The sequence below is a fragment of the Sus scrofa genome, chromosome 7, assembly GCF_000003025.6.
Source record: "Sus scrofa isolate TJ Tabasco breed Duroc chromosome 7, Sscrofa11.1, whole genome shotgun sequence".
Taxonomy (NCBI): domain Eukaryota; kingdom Metazoa; phylum Chordata; class Mammalia; order Artiodactyla; family Suidae; genus Sus; species Sus scrofa.
In genome coordinates this window covers 65096694-65114229 of record NC_010449.5, presented here as the reverse complement: position 1 = coordinate 65114229, position 17536 = coordinate 65096694, and the positions used below count along the sequence as shown (strand labels likewise).

The following is a 17536-nucleotide window of genomic DNA, read 5'->3' as shown; positions in this document are numbered from 1 at the left end:
TAACATCTGGCACACAGTCCTGTTTGCTGGACTTAAGTACCAGGAAAGAATTGGGCTGCATTTCTCACTGCAGTAGCCATGCTCAGATATAGGCATGGTGGTCTGGTTCTGTCCCATGGGCTGGGTCACCGTGGGAGGTGGGAAATAATGCATTGATTCTGCCAGTTCTCAGGCTTTGTTCTAGGCTTTCATATTCATCTCTTTCCACCTGCATAGCCTCCCCCTAAAGCAGGAATTATCATCTCCAGCTACAAGTGAGAAAATGAAGCTCATGTGTGATTAAATTTTAGTCCAGGAGTTCCCATCGTGGCATAGCAGAAACAAATCCGACTGGGGAACATGAGGTTGCAGGTTTGATCCCTGGCCTGGCTCAGTGGGTTAAGGATCTGGCATTGCCATGAGCTGTGGTGTAGGTCGCAGACTCGGCTCAGATCCCAAGTTGCTGTGGCTGTGGTGTAGGCTGGAGGCTGTAGCTCTGATTAGACCCCTAACCTGGGGAGTCATGGGTGTAGCCCTAACAAGCCTCTCCCCCCAAAAAAGTTTAGCTTAAAGTTATAAAGCTGGGTAAGTGGTAGAGCTTAGATTCCAACAAAGACTTTACACCAGAAAAAACCTAACAATTGCTATTAAGTTGGTCTCCCTAACTACACACACTTTTGGCTAGAACATGATGCACAAATAATCAACCTGGTTGTGGAGCCAACTTGTGCCAGGGAGAAGCCGAGGTTATGTAAGTCTGCCTATCAAGTAGAGGGTTATCCAGATTCCAAAGCTGCCCACTATATTGTTGACACAGGTCAACTCGAACAGTTTGGTTAAATCATTGCCTGCTTGTGAAGAGCTCTGAGCAGCTCTCCTGCAGCAGCTGCCCTTCACTACAGGAGTCCACTCATTTCTCTTCAGGCTGGTAACATTAGGGTTTTGGTTTTACTTTTCAGAAAGTGATTCAGGAATTAATTTTTTCTTTTTTCTTTTTTCTTTTCTTGTGTGTGTCTTTTTAGGGCTGTACCTTCTGCATATGGAAGTTCCCAGGCTAGGGGTTGAATTGGAGCTATAGCTGCTGGCCTGCACCACCACAGTCATAGCAACACCAGATCCAAGACATGTCTGTGACCTACACCAGAGCTCAAAGCAATGCCGGATCCTTAACCCACTGAGCCAGGCCAGGGATCGAACACGCATCCTCATAGAGACTAGTCAGGTTGGTTAACCACTGAGCTACTACAGGCACTCCCTGGGTAAGGTTTATTCTGAGGGGAAATAATTAATCTGCCAGGTCACTCAGCTACTGGGTGGCAGATGCAGAACTAGAATTGGAACTCAGATCTAGCTAACATCAAAGCCCATGTTATATTCTTTTTTTAAATTTTCTTTTTACAGCCACATCCACGGCAGATGGAAGTTCATATTGGAGCTGCAGCTGCTGGCCTATGCCACAGCCACAGCAACATGGGATCTGAGCCGCATCCAACACCACAGCTTGTGGCAATGCCAGATCCTTAACCTACTGAGGGAATCCACATCCTCACAGACGCTGCGTCGGGTTCTTAATCCACTGAGCCAACAATGGGAACTCCCCCAAAGTCCATGTTCTTAATTATAGCTGCCTCCTAATTATAAAAAGTGTGTTTATTATAAAGATATTTGGAAAATACAGAAGTCTGGAGAAGAAATAAATTCCTCTAAAATCCTGTCTATCAAAATAAATAACAAATGCTGGAGAGGATGTTGAGAAAAGGGTACCCTCCTTCACTGTTGGTGGGAATGTAAACTGGTACAACCACTATGGAAAACAGTCTGGATGTACCTCAGAAAACTAAATATAGAACTACCATATAATGCAGCAATCTCACTCCTGGACATATATCTGGACAAAACTTTCATTGAAAAAGATACATGCACCCCTATATTCATTGCAGCACTATTCACAATAGCCAAGACATGGAAACAACCTAATGTCCATTAACAGATAAGTGGATTAAGAAGATGTGGTATATATACACACTGGAATAGTACTCAACCATAAAAAAGAACAAAATAATGCCATCTGCAGCAAACATGGATTGAACTAGAGACTCTTATACTAAGTGAAGTAAGTCAGAAAGAAAAAGACAAATACCATATGATATCACTTATATCTGGAATCTAATATACAGCACAAATGAATTTAGCTACAGAAAAGAAAGAAATCCATAGACATGGAGAACAGACTTGTGTTTGCCAAGGGGCAAGGGGAGGGAGTGGGACGGACTGGACTGGGAGTGATGGAACATGACGGGGGATAATTTGAGAAAAATAATGTGTGTGTGTGTGTGTATGCATGACTGGGTCACTTTGATGTACAGCAGAAATTGACAGAACATTGTAAATAAACTATAATAAAAAATTTTTTAGGCGTTCCTGTTGTGGCTCAGCAGTTGACGAACCTGACTAGCACCCATGAGGATGTGGGTTTGATCCCTGGCCTCGCTCAGCAGGTTAAGGATCCGGCATTGCCGTGAGCTGTGGTGTAGGATGCAAACGCGGCTTGGACCCTGCGTTGCTGTGGTTCTGGCATAGGTTGGTGGCTACAGCTCTGATTGGACCCCTAGTCTGGGAACCTCCATATGCCATGGGTATGGCCTTAAAAGGACAAATAAAATAAAATAAAACAAAATAAAATAAAATAAAATAAATGAAACATGAGAAAAAAATTTTTAATAAAGCAGGAGATTCTAAAATAAATAAATCACCAATAACAATGTCTTTAACTTTTTTCTCTGCATATATATCTTTTACAGATATATATTTCCATAAAGCTATATAGTATATACTTCCATAAATATTAAGTGAAAAACAAGAAACGACTTCACTGAATAACTCTACTTTCAAAAATATGTGGGAATGATAAATAAATAGAACTCTTTCCACATTCTTTTCTTTTCCTTTTTTTTGGGCTGTGCCTACAGCATATACAAATACCCGGGCCAGGAACTGATGCTAGGCCATTGCAGCAACTCAAGCTGTTGCAGTGACAACACTGGATCCTTAACCTGCTGCACCATGAGAACTCCTCCACATCCTTTTTTTTTTTTGCTTTTTTATGGATGCACTTACAGCATCTAGAAGTTTCCAGGTTAGGGGTCCAATAGGAGCTGCAGCTGCCAGCCTACACCATAGCTCACAGCAATGCCAAATCCTTTAACCCACTAAAGCAAGGCCAGGGATCAAACTCACATCCTCATGGACACCAGTCAGATTCTTAATCCTCAGCTACAATAGGAACTCCCTGCATTCATTTTTTAACTTAACATTATGTAATTAAAGTTGCCTAGTATCATTACATATTACTCAGAAACATGATTTCTTTTTTTTTTTTTCTTTTTTTTCTTTTTTTATAAGGGCAGCACCTACGGCATATGGACGTTCCCAGGCTAGGGGTCGAATTGGAGCTACAGCTGCCAGTCTACGCCACAGCCACAGCAACGTGGGGTCCAAGCTGTGTCTGCAACCTACACACCAGCTCTTGACAATACTGGATCTTTAGTCCAATGAGCAAGGCCAGGGATTGAACCCACATCCTCATGGATACTAGTCAGGTTCGTTTCTGCTGAGCCACAATAGGAACTCCCAGAAAGTTGATTTTGTTAATGGCTACATATTTCACTGTGTAAATTTTTAGTAATTTAACCCATATATTGATTCTTTTATTTTTAATCATAAAATTGTAGTAAACATTTACAGAAGATTTTATTCTGTATATCTGAATGATCAGATATATATTGAAATCCTACTACATACCAGCTACTGTGCTAGGCACAAGAGAGACAATGGTGAGCAAAAGAGGCCCAGTTCCACCCTTCAGGGAGGTAGCAATCTACTGGGGGAGATTTACTTAATTCACATTAACCCACTGATCACACACAAAATTGTAAATACATAATGTGATAAAAAGGAAAGTTGCTGGACAGCCCTAGGCTAGGGGTTCATGGAAGGTCTCTCTAAAGAAATAATATCGGGCTTGAGATCTGAGTGAAAGGTAGGAGCCAGGTGAGCAAGAAAGTTGGACAAGCATTCAAGGCAGTGGGAACAGTGGATGTAAAATCCCTGTGACAGGATGCAGCACGAGGCATTTGAGGAATAGTCGGCGTAGCAAGTTTGAAGGAGCGGGTATAATCATGAAGCTGGGTTAGGAAATACCTTTTTTTCTTTTGTAAAGAACCAATTATTACAATCTTTGGGGTTTTTTTTTTTTTGCTCCTTTCTTTTTATCTTTGTTAGGGCCACACCCGCCACATATGGAGGTTCCCAGGCTAGGGGCTGAACTGGAGCTGTAGCCACTGGTCACAGCCACAGCCCAGATTCAAGCTGAGTCTGTGACCCACACCACAGCTTACGGCAATGCCATATCCCTAACCCAATGAGCAAGACCAGGGATCAAACCTGCGTCCTCAAGCTTAGTCAGATTCATTTCCACGAAGCTACAACAGGAACTCCACAACCTTGGTTTTAATTTCCACATATTTGTGAATTTCCTAAGTTTCTTTCCATTACTGATTTCTAATTCTACTCCATTGTGATCAGAGAACATACTTTGTTTCAATCCACTGATTCAAACTAGAAGAGCAAAGATAATTTTTAATTTATTGTTTCCCTTTAATCTTTCAGGACTTGGCATGGCACATGGCAGCAATAACTAGAAGGACCAAAGTATTACCCCAAGAAGTCACTTAACTGGTCATAGCAGAAACACAGCTTTGTAACGAGAATGATCACACTGGATCATCTGGCTGCACTGATCAGCCTTGCCCTCAGTGTTGTGGGACAACCAGATATTGTGCACACCTGACCTGATGGAGTACAAAGGACACAGCATCACCTATGAAGTATTCTTGCCAAAAATGTTTAGCCTGAATCTAACCACCTTATATATCCAACTACCAGCTTATAAGGAATAGTTGGAGCTCAAGAGGCACAACTGGCTAGCGCATGGTACTTATATAGCAGTACATGCAGAGCAATGCTGAGGAATAGAGGAACAAGGGAAATAACATTCCAAAGAAACCATCAGACAAAGTAAGAAGGTAGGATATTCTCCAGGTCACACTGAGTTTCTTCAACAAGTCAATGGCATTAAAAAAAAAAGTGGAGTTCCCTGGTGGATCAAAGGGTTAAGGATCTTGTATTGTCACTGCTGCAGCTCAGGTGGCAGCTGTGGCGTGGGTTTGATTCCTAGCCTGGGAAATTCTGCATGCTGTAAGCATGGCCAAAAAAGAAAAAGAAAGTGTTGGAGAATATTCTAGATTACAGGAGACTTATGAAGAATAAGACCAAAAGCAACATGTAGACTTTGTTGGATCATGGTTTGAACATACGAGCTGTAAATGACATTTGGGGGGAAATTGGGGAAATTTTAACATGGATCAGGTATCAGACTGTATGAAGAAGTCATTAATTTTGTTAGGTGTGATGATGGTCTCTCCCTGATGCACAGCCATGGCTCAGAATCTCAGGTCCTGGCTCTTCAAGACTTGGGCAGCAGACCTGGGTGTCCACAAGACCAAGAGTAGTCATAATCTCCCTGGATTTATCTCAGCAGTGAGAGAGAAATCACTGCTGCAGGACTAGCTCTGGATAAAAAGTGGTGGCTAAGGGTCTGATGTCTGAAGAGCATGGATGGCAGGTCTGGAATTCATAAAAATTCCAGTAAGTCTAATAGCTTCTTGGGAAGCATGTGGATTTCAGTGGAGTGAAAATTGTTCTTGAGTCTCCTAGGATCCAATGTTGTGATTGATTCTTCAAAATAAAACAATAAGTAGGGTCATGTGGTGCCCTACTTTTCACCTGTTCCATATCACTGTCCAGAAAGAAACTAACCTTTCCTGTTGGCACTTCTGGAAAACTTCAGCTTTGGTCTGTTTTCTCTCACAGCTCCTTCCTCATGTCCACACGCAAAATGTGGGGATGTGAAAAAGCCTGCATTAGTTAATAGGATTTTTTTTCTTTTTTTTTTTTTAATGGCCTCACTTGCTGCTCACAGAGGGTTCCCCAGCCAGGGACTGAATCTGAGTCACAGCTGCAGCAACACTGGCTCCTTAACCCACTGCACCGGCTGGGGATTGAACCTGCACCTCTGCAGCGACCCAAGCCACTGTGTTTGGATTCACCACAGTAGGAACCCACTTCACCACAGTAGGAACTCCCAGTAAATAAGATTCCTTATTTTGCTGTAGAATAGGCTTCCTTGTGCATTACATGAGCTGAAGTTCCTGCTACCTTAAAAAATAAGTTATGATAGTTTGAATTATCTGTTTTGTTTTCTGTTAATTTAACTATCCATAGAATTCATCACTCTAATAAAATCAACCACAGATTGGACAGTTGGATTACCAGTTTGGATGCCCACCTACCTAGTTTCACCGACTTTGGTCCAGGAATACCGCAGACAGTAAAGTCTGTAAATCTTTATTTGGATCTTCCTTCTCTCATCTTGATGTAGAGCTTGTAGTCCCCGAGCCTACATAAAGTTTCTAAGTATGGAGAAAAAGAGGAAAGGAGGAAATTTACACTTATTGAGTAGCTATTATCATCTAGGCATTATACTAAGTACTTCATCTATTTTCAGTCATTTAATTGGGTATGAATACAAAGTAGTAGTTGAGGACTGACCCTAAAAAAATGAAATCAGAGGGAGGGTGGAAAGAAGCAGGGCTGTAAAACTAGTAAAATACTAACAATTATTGAATCTAAATGGAGGGTATTCAGGTACTCTGTACTATTCTTTCAACTTTTGAAACTTTTAACAATTAAAAAAAAGAATATCCTTAAATAGTAATTATCATGTGACCTAGCATATGACTGCTAGATATATAACCAAGAGAAATGAAAATCTACATCTGCACTCAAAAAATCTTGTACAAAAATATTCATAGCCCCAAATATTCATGATAGCCAAAAAGCAGAAAAAACCTAAAAGGGGAAACAACCCAAAAGTTGATGAATGAATAAACAAAAGTGGTATATCCATACCACTTTATTTAGCAATAAAAAGGAATGATGTTCTGATTTACACAGCAACATGGATCAATTTTTAGACCATTCTGCTAAGTGAAAGAAGCCAATCATAAAAACCATATATTTTATGATTCTTTTTACATAAAATGTTTAGTATAGGTACATCTATAGAAACACAAAGTAGATCCGTGGCTACCTAGGGCTGGGAGTAGGTGATTGGGGGTAGAGTGCATGTTAATGGGTATGAAATTTCTTTTGGGAAGGGATGAAAATATTTTAAAATTAGATTGTGGTGATGGCTACATAAATAACTGTGAACATACTAAAAACCACTGAAGTTTACACTTTAAGTGGGTAAATTGTATGACATATGGATTATATATCAATAAAGCTGCTTAAAAAGGAAAATAAAGAATGACAAGTCTGAAGTCGAGACTGGGTTTGAATCTTGTCTCTACTGCTTTCTTCAACAGATAACCTTGGGCAACAGTTCTACAGGCTACAGTTTCTAATTTGTAAATAGAGAAGTAGTAGCACCACTATCAGACTTGTTTGGGGGGATGATCTATGAGATAATCTACATGAAGTACCCAAAGTAAATGCTCAATACATATTAGCTATTTTCAATATTACCGATTATCCAACAACTCTAGAGAATGGTACTATTCCTATTTTTCAGATTAGGACTCTGAGGCCCCCAAAAGTTAATATTTTCCTATGGTCATGCATCTAACAGAAAGTAACTATGGGCATTCTGATGACACAAGACTGCAAAAGCCAGGCTTTTCCACCATGCAATTTTGCCTGCCAGAATAGATGTATCTTTTGTGGTATGACGTGCATTTATAGAAAGTGCTTTAAGAATCAATCATGTAACATATGAGAAATCAATATGGTTAAAAAAAAACTTCTAATTTTGACATAGTCTTTTATGCCAAAGTGATATTATTTATTTAATATTCCCCAAACTTCTCTAGCTTCATCATCTGACATAAAGGGGATTGACAATTTGACTTTGTGAAAAACAAGCAGACTTTCCCTCCACTCATGTGGTATTTCTGAATGGCCTTGGGCTATTTTTACAGCCAGGTTAATGGAATTAATAACGTATTATCTAAGCACAGCACCAAATTCTTTCCACCTTGTGTTACAACTCTTGACATATTTCTTCTCTTCCCTCCTCAGCCAAGCTCTTTTAGGGCAGTTAAGGATTTTTAAACATAGAATGTATTTAGTAAATTGTTTTTGAATGAATGAATAAGTGAATGAACAAGTACATGGCAGCCACATCCTTCAGCAGTCACTGGGTCTAATGTGGCAATAGATTTTCCTACAGATTGGGTACTTTATATTAAGGACCAGATGAAGAATAAAATTTACAACTGAGTTAAGGTCCTCCTTACCCCAGAATTGGGCAAAAAGCCATTAATAACTCTTACTGATTAAGCTATAAATTCAAGTACCACTTATTTTTAGAAGGTACTAAAACTTCCCATTTAATTATCACCCTCTCTACTCTACTCCCAAAACCAAATACACATCCCAGCTGGGATTTTCCTACTTCTTCCTTAAACTTGCTAGACAATGTCTAAGGTTAACAACCTATTACAGGATATACTTGAATGGCATAAGTGATCCATACTGTGGAAGGCCTTCCAGCTACCACAGGAAACAAGCCTTCCAACTACCACAGAGTGAGTACTTAAAGACCCATGTCTAGCCTGCTACAGCAATTAGCACTGAGTTTTAAGCCTCCCTAGGGGGAAATTACATACCTGGCACATATGTGTCTGGCACATATTAAGCATTCAGTAAAGGTCTGCTGCCTGAATGACAGAAATTGTCCACTTTTCTTTGGTTCCTATTCATATCGCCCACATTTTAGATTAGAATTCTCATTTTTCCAGGTACAAATTTGAGTTCCTCTGTGTGGGCTATGGGCAATGCTGTAGATGAGAAAAATATGAGGAGATTTGAAAATCACTCCCTTTAGAGAAAGAGGAAAGTAAAGAGTTTTGTGGAAAACCAAAGTCCTTTCTGTTAAATTATTCTCTTGGGTTTGAGCTCTGTGCCAGTCAATTCAGTTCTCTTTATTCTGTGGTCATGATACAGACCCAAATCTGACCAGTATTTTGTTAATAACTGTCCTCCAAGAGGGGAGAGGAGGCAAAGCAAGAGGCATATTCACTCCCAATTTTGAAAAAACAAACAAAACCCCTCAAAGCACAGGTCCTACTAAGTAAGAGTAAGTGATGTCCTCTTTGAAAACAGGGGGTAGTGATTGAAAGCACTCAAAAACTGTGAAAATTATCATCTCCCTGACAATTCCCTGACCACAGGCAAAATAAATATCCAGAGATTAAATGAGGTATTCTACTGTAAAATCTGGAAACACAGGACCACTTAGATCTTCCACAGTTCACATGAATTTTCATTTAATAACCTTTTAATTTAAATGCTTTCTATGTACCAGGGAGCTATTTTAGGTATTAGAGCTCCAAAGTTGGGGCTGAAAAGAATGTGAAGCATGAAGAACATCGGGAGATATTCAGAGGAGAAAGTTGCAAGAAATAACATTGGCAGAAACCTTCTCTCAATCCTACAAGTCAGCCCCATAGAGTAGGGGCTATTCTCTCTCTTCCTTGACAGGTAAGCTTTTTGAAAGAATAGTCTGCACCTAGACTACAATACAGAATTAAGAATAAGCATTTAGAAATTTGAATAGCAATGTGACATGGCCATGACATTCAAGCCTGGCATCAGTGGACCTGTCTTAAGAGAGTCTAGATCAGTTTGGCTGTCATCCAGTTCTTAGGGTACCTAACACATGGTGTAAGTGGCACGCCAGACATGCATGGCAGGACTGCGGTCAGTTAACAGGTTGGAAATTACAGATACTGTTTCACCACATTCATTTGAAAAGCACCGGTCTATACCACACTATCTTCACCTCATCTCTTATTCACTCTTCAGGCCATTTCATTCTGGCATCTGCCCACCTCACTCTGCTGAAAATGCCATAGGAAAGGTCACTCACCTCCTGCCCAAGTTTGCTGGATTCTTTTTGGTCATCATCTATGACATCTCCACAGTACTGACATCCTTTGCTTCTTTAATGTTACGGAAATGTTCTTCTCCTACCTCTCTCTGTCTTCTTTCCAGGGCTTCACTTCTTCTTCTTCGCTACTTCTTAGTCTGTTCCTCATCTCAGGCTACACTCACACGGATTATTGCTGGGCAGTCTTATTGGTGTTCCACGCCTTCCACTATTTCCTGTTGACTTCTAAATCTCTATTTTCGGGGTTATAAACTTAATGGTACACTAACATGCTGAGAATGTTTATAAAGGAAGTTAAGTTTTAAGTTAAAAAGTAAGATAAAGAATCAATATTTTTTTGTTTACAATTGTTTTCAAAATTACACATTTAGCCCCATAAACCATTTCTATTTCAAATGAAATCTTATGTGAAATTCTGATAGATAAAACAAGATAAAAGTAGATTATTTGGTAAGGTGAACCACCCTGTTCATTCATTTACTTCCTAGGGCTTCTTAGTAATTGCTAAACTACACAGTTTCCTAACTAGGGGTCTTAGGACCACCAAGTGACCCATGAAAAGAAATCAAAGGACCCACAAAAAATTACACCTTCATTTTAACTAATCACTACTTGAAACCTACCAGTTCTTTCAGTTATAAGTATAGGCCATAAACCACAGCAGTATCAACAATATCTGTGGGTTTACCACCAAAAGAAATCAGACACAAGTCATGTTATGTAGTTGCAGTATCATTTCCCTTCAACACTACATAGTATGGTAGTTATTCCTGTCCTAGACAGTATTATACAACGTGTTGAAAAAAAACAAAAACCATAAAGGTATCACAACTTTTAATTGCTATATAATAGGCATAGTACTAACTTTAAAATATTATTTTGAGGAGAGATTCATGTGCTTGACCAGACTGCCAAAGGGATTAATGGCACAAGAAAAGTTTAAGGGCCCATGTGGAAACTCTGGGCTCCATGACAATTTACCCACATGGAACACACGGCTGCCAGATTAAGATCTCTACTTTGGCCCTAGTTCTTCTCCAAAATGACTTAATGGAAGAAGTGATTAAAAAAGCCTTTTTTCTGGAGCCCCTGTTGTGGCTCAGCAGTAACAAACTCGACTAGGATCCATGAGGACATGGGTTTGATCTCCGGCCTTGCTCAGTGGGTTAAGGATCCAGCGTTGCTGTGAACTGTGGTGCAGGTTGCCGACACAGCTCATATCCGGTGTTGCTGTGGCTGTGGCTAGGCCAGCAGCTGTAGCTCTGATTCGACCCCTAGCCTAGGAACTTCCACATGCCTCAGGTGCGGCCCTAAAGACAAAAAATAAAAAATAAAAAGGCTTTTCTGATCTTGATGTTAAGGAGATATTCTCTGGGAAGAAAGAGCCTACTGGAACCTCATTTCAAATAATAATTATATATCTGAAGTGAAAATATCTTGATTAAAAAAATTTTTCTCTAAGTGCTGTTTAAAACTTACTTCTAGGAAATTTTTTCTCTTCTGATAGTTCCTTTTCCCTGCATTCCCTCAATGTTTATCCAAATGTTTATCATTGAATACTTTTTAGTTCACAGGTCTATACTGTCTCTGCAGCTGGATTATAAAATTGCCCTTGAGAAGTTTTTTTTTCCTCAGGATGGTCAGAATTGCGTTCTACAAATAGACATTCAATAAATGCTTCCTGATGAGTGTAAAGCTTTTCAGAAAAGTGCATTTATTTATCATAAAACCAATATGGTTGAGTAATTTTATTACATGGTGATGAAAAAGGAGGAATCCCTGATTCTGGATAAGTGCTTGTGAAAAGAATTGACACCATGTTTATAAATAACTTTTATTTAGTAGTAAGGATTAAACATCTTAATAGAAAGTCAGCCCTCAGATGACCTGAAAATACCATTTTCTATCACCAGCAGAGTGGGCCAGGCTTGCTCTAATGAGCATATTATGTGATGAAGAATATTGCTAAATTCCCTCTAAAATCTTTGATCCTGGAATTCAGCCATTGCTTGTATGCAGACAGAAAGATGTTTTACAATAAAAGCTCAAGCACAGAATAATAGAAAATATAACCATGATTTAAAAAGCTGTAGGATATTCCATTTCGAAGATGCTATAGCTGTGGTAGTTTTAAAATTTCTTATCTATTGAAACCACTATTATACAAAAATTACTGCAAATCAATCTTGCAAATCTAAATTCAAATAGCAGACCTATGACATTTTAGCCAATGATTTATTTCATGCTTATAAAATGTTACCTTCATTAAAAATGTATTTAATATTTTTTTCTTTCCATATTTACAAGTTACCTGTTAAGTCTTTCCTGAGCCAATCTAATGCTTAAATGATCTTAAATGTCAACAATACTAAAAATATACCTAACATTTTTCTAAATTAAAGCCTTGTACCCTTTCATTTAATTATGAAATTAATTAAGTCCTGTCAATTCCCCTACATACCTCTCAAACATACATACCCTAGATGAATGTGCTACCGCCTCAATTCGGCCTTCTAACTGCCTCCATACATCTCAACATGAGATTTGAGATGTATTTCACAAATTTCACTCTCCCATACATCCCAACATGATCACAAAATGATCCAGCTTTGTTTCAGAAAGATCACACTACCCCTCTGCTGAAAACCTTGCCCTGGCTCCTCACCATGCACACGTTTCATGTTCATCATGGCCCCGAGTGATCTGGCTCACACCACCTCTGCTGCACTCCTCTCCTCACAGTGCTTCACGCTAGGCTAATCAGCTAAAATGACCTATCATCAGGGCTCTGCACTGCTCTCCTTTCTCCAGGACCGTCCTTTCATACTGAGTTCTGGTGAACTTCGTCATCCTTCACTCAGCTCAAATATGACTTGTATAAGGTGTTCTTGAAGTCCATCCAATCCCAAAGTTAACCACTCCTTCTTTTATTTTATTTATTTATTTATTTATTTATTTATTTATCTTTTTGCCTTTTCTAGGGCCCCTCCTGTGTCATATGGAGGTTCCCAGGCTAGGGGTTGAATCGGAGCTGTAGGCGCCAGCACCACAGCTACTTGGGATCCCAGCCACATCTGCGATCTACACCACAGCTCACGGCAATGCCGGATGCTTAACCCACTGAGAGCAAGGCCAGGGATCAAACCTGCAACCTCATGGTTCCTAGTCGGATTCGTTAACCACTGAGCCATGATGGGAACTCCCCACTCCTTCTTTTAAATCTTACATTGTACTTATCACACTGTATTATGATTGTTTATACATCTGACTTTTCTCTATCACTGTAAGCTTTTGGAGATTATGAAAGGTGTTTCATGTTTGTTAAACCAAATTGAACTTGATGGAATGATCTGAGTAACTGGGAAAAAGAGATGGGATGTTTCCAGAGTGATTCATAGTGGCTGGGATGATCATGTTTCTCCACAGCAAACATAAATCTTATGTTTCTTTAATCCCAGGATTACCAGACCCTCTTGGAACAGCATACAAAACACAAACTCTTAAATACAGATTGAGAATTTCTGGCTTAGTGGAAAATATATACATTATGCTTTATTTGGAATTTTTTGGCAGGGTACAAAGTAGATTAAAGGATGGTTTACTTTGTGTACTAGGAACTAGCTTCTACTGAAATTTATCATACACATACCAGGAGAAAAGGATAATCTTAACATACTAGAAACTACTTCGTAAAACAACTTATCAAATCCCAATTAAACAAAAGTAGGTGACATGAGAAACAAAGGGAAATTTTGTGGCTTCAAATATTTACAGCGGATGGCCCTAAGTCATACTGCAAGCATTCAGTAAGTACCACAAGTAATTTTCAAGATCTAAATCTGCCCCTCTGTGTCTAGAATTACAACAAAGTTCTTTCTGGGATGAAAAATACTACAGAATGTACACAAATAATATTTAAGAATAAAATCTCCCCTCTTACAGCAGATACTAATAATCTAAAAGTAGTTTTAACTACAGCTATCTCCCTATTAGTCATAATAATTTACAAGAAATCTGCCTTAAGTATTTAAAATTAGCTCATAATTGAACTTTCTTATTTGTTCTTTTCTGTATTTTGCAAAGGTTCCACACTGGACACATTATTTTTGAAATAAAAATACAATTATTTTAAAGTGTTACCCAGAAGACTACTGAACATATTAGCTTAGCCCAATTTTTATGGTTTCCCTGAGAATGTCATTAGATTGTCTTTGTTTGACCTAAGGCTCAATTTTAAGAATTTATTTACTTTACGTATTGCCCAGAGAAAATCCAAGTAAAATAAAATATCTAGTGCAGAGAAGGAAACTTTTTGTTCCAGCGGCAATGACACTTCAACTAATCCCAAAACTTTTTTCTACAGCCAGGACACAAGTTATCTAATTTGGTCACTTGGTATTTTTCTTTTTTTTCCCCCCCTTTTCTAGCTGCAATCACAGCATATTTAAGTACTTGGGCCAAGGATCAAATCCAGGCCACAGCTTGCAGCAACAATGGATCCTTAACCCACTGCCCTGGGCGGGGGGGATGGAACCACCACAGAGACAATGCTGGATCCTTAACCTGTTGCGCCCAGTGGGAACTCCAGTCACTTGCTATTTCTTAAAAACTGCTATACTATTACCATAAAGCATTTTTCTTTAGCAGGTAGGTAAAAATAAAATTAAAATGAGGGAGGTACTTGGAGTTCCCATTGTGGCACAGTGGTTAACAAATCTGACTAGGAACCATGAGGTTGCGGGTTCGATCCTTGGTCTTGCTCAGTGGGTTGAGGATCCAGCGTTGCCCTGAGCTGTGGTGTAGTTTGCAGACGCGGCTCGGATCCCACGTTGCTGTGGCTCTGGTGTAGGCCAGTGGCTATGGCTCCAATTAGACCCCTAGCCTGGGAACCTCCATATGCCGTGGGAAGCGGCCCTAGAAAAGGCAAAAAGACAAAAAAAAAAAAAAAAAAAAAAAAAAAAAAAAGAGGGAGGTAATGCTCAATCGACTTCGTAACAAATATAACTCTTGGAGTTCCTGTTGAGGCTCAGTGCAAACAAGTCTGAGTAGTATCCGTGAGGACACAAGTTCATTCCCTGGCCTCACTGGGTTAAGGATCCAGTGTTGCCATGAGCTGTGGTGTAGGTCACGGGTGCAGCTTGGATTTGGTGTGGCTGTGACGTAAGCCAGCAGCTGCAGCTCCAATTCAGCCCTAGCCTGGGAACCTCCATATGGAGCGGGTGGGGCCCTAAAAAGACAAAAGAAGACTATACACACACACACATACATATATTTAAAACTCTTAATGCAGCAATTATTCAAGGTGTACATATTACTCAATATGTAATAGTATTAAAAATTATAAAACAATTTTATTTCTCTTTAAAAAATCAGCTAAACCTTAAAAAAAAACCAGATACATTCTAAAATAAAAATATATTTCAAATTAGGAAAATAGATAATACCAATCTTGTTAGCTCCTCATCCCTTTTCTTCCTCAAGTAAGACTTTTTGAAATGGAAATTATATAAAATTTCTATACAGTCCTTCATAACACAGTTATCAATAAGCAGTAATGAGTAAAGGGAACATCACTTCTTTTCTCGCTGTTCTTGACCCATGGCTATTTTACACACAGAAGGTTTAAATATTAATCTTCACATAAAATTATTTTTCTACTCATTTCATAAAGTCTACATCTCTTTCATATCTTATTTCTTGTGCAGTATAACAAGAGTTTTATGATTTCTAGAACAAAATATTCTGCTGCCATTTTACATTTTTATAAAACTGTGTCCAATTATGCCAATTTGGGAACTGCCTTCCTTTTTAATCTGATAATTTAGTTTGCAGCTAATAAAAAAAAAGGCCCCATCAGCTAACAGGAACACACAGAAGGCTTTGGGCCACATGCCCAGGAATTTTGTGATTCACTCAGTAACTATCATCTTCCCAAAGGAAATATTTGAAATTCCACTATTAAGAATACATAACACAAGAAAAAAAGTGCTACTAGAAAATAGTATACCATTAACATAAGTGCTTTTTCATTTGTGAGAAAATTATACATTTGAGAAAAATCTGCTTCAGATTTTTGTTATGCCAAACTACCAAAATGTTGTATATGCATAATCAAATTAGCTGACAGAAGTCAGGAGTAAATGAAAAGTAATTACATATCTAGATGAAGAGTAATCATAGTTACTACCAAATGAACATGCCCAGGGTACATGTAAGAAAAAAACTAATAAATTTTTTAAAAATCAACTTACATTTCGTATTTTTAAAGTCACATCAAATGCTTGTTCTCAGATCCTATTACTGTTCCCATAATCTAAAAAAGTTGGATCAAGAATAAACCTTCTCTTAATAGGGAACAAATTCTTCCGAGTACCTTTAATGACACAAGTACAATCAAAAGCAAATACAACCTCTTTAAATATTAATGATATTTTAGACACCTCATTGGAACACAATAATGTCTCCTTTACCTATAGCTCAGCTATCTTACAAACCTTACTTATAAAAAAGATAAAACCAAAACTCAGACATACACCAAAGGTCTTTGAACAGCCAAAAGGAATGTTACAAGGCTCTTGTGCTCAGGCATTCTGCTCTCAAGCCCGCGTCCTTCTACACAATTCTAACATACTTGGCTTTGCAAGTCCACATGAAATGAAGAGACAATAAGAAGCTGCTACAGGCAAAGCATACTGTAACAGTAAAATGCAATTATCTCAGAGTTTGTAAGTACAAAAAGCAAAAGGAAATTCAAAAAAAAGAGGGCTTAAAAAGCCAAAATTGACCCTTCTGAGGTAATTACTTAAGAGCAATCCTGTACTTCAGGAGACTCTCAAGTCAGCATGCTAGCACAGTATATAACTGAAATGAATGTTGACCTTGAGTCTTCAGTACAGTTCTATGTATCACATGTTGACATCAGTCTACTTCTTGATACAAAGAACCACATCTGGTTTGCCTGGGATTGTATCAGCTTAAGCCTGTTGTCCAGGCATAATTATTAGCCCTCCCTTTCACTCTCGAAACGAATGGTTTGGACTATACATTTTAAGGTCATCCTACCAAATGCCTACTATGTGCCAGGAACTATTCCAAGAGCTTTCATTTATCCTTATGGTCCTGTGAGATGGGGAATAATTATTATTCCCTTTTCTTAGAGTTCTGAGAGGTTATTTTCCTAAGATTGTTCAATCGGGAAGTATTAAAGGCCTATATGTGAACCCAGAGAGTCTGATACCAAAGTCCTAGTATTTATTTAGTTAGTTATTTTTTGTCTTTCTCCCTTTTTAGGGCCACACCCACAGCATATGGAGGTTCCCAGGCTAGGGGTCCAACTGGAGTTGTAGCTGCCGGCCTACACCACAGCCACAGTCACTCAGGATCCGAGCAACATCGATGACCTGCACCATAGCTAACGGCAATGCCAGATCCTTAACCCACTGAGTGAGGCCAGGGATTGAACCTGTGTCCTCATGGATGCCAGTC

At 38.9% G+C, this 17536-nt stretch overlaps 1 long non-coding RNA gene across 3 annotated transcripts in view; it reads right to left on the bottom strand.

Annotated features, from left to right (window-relative positions):
• The window catches only part of LOC110261575, a 38291-nt gene extending 27033 nt beyond the window's left edge, over positions 1-11258 (bottom strand). The window contains exons 1-2 of one of the 3 annotated variants that reach the window (XR_002345863.1): positions 8769-11258; positions 6390-6509 (exon numbers count right to left, since the gene is read on the bottom strand). This is a non-coding gene — a long non-coding RNA (uncharacterized LOC110261575). The remainder of the gene's footprint in view (positions 1-6389; positions 6510-8768) is intronic. The other 2 variants (XR_002345865.1, XR_002345864.1) reach the window with 2 other exon arrangements.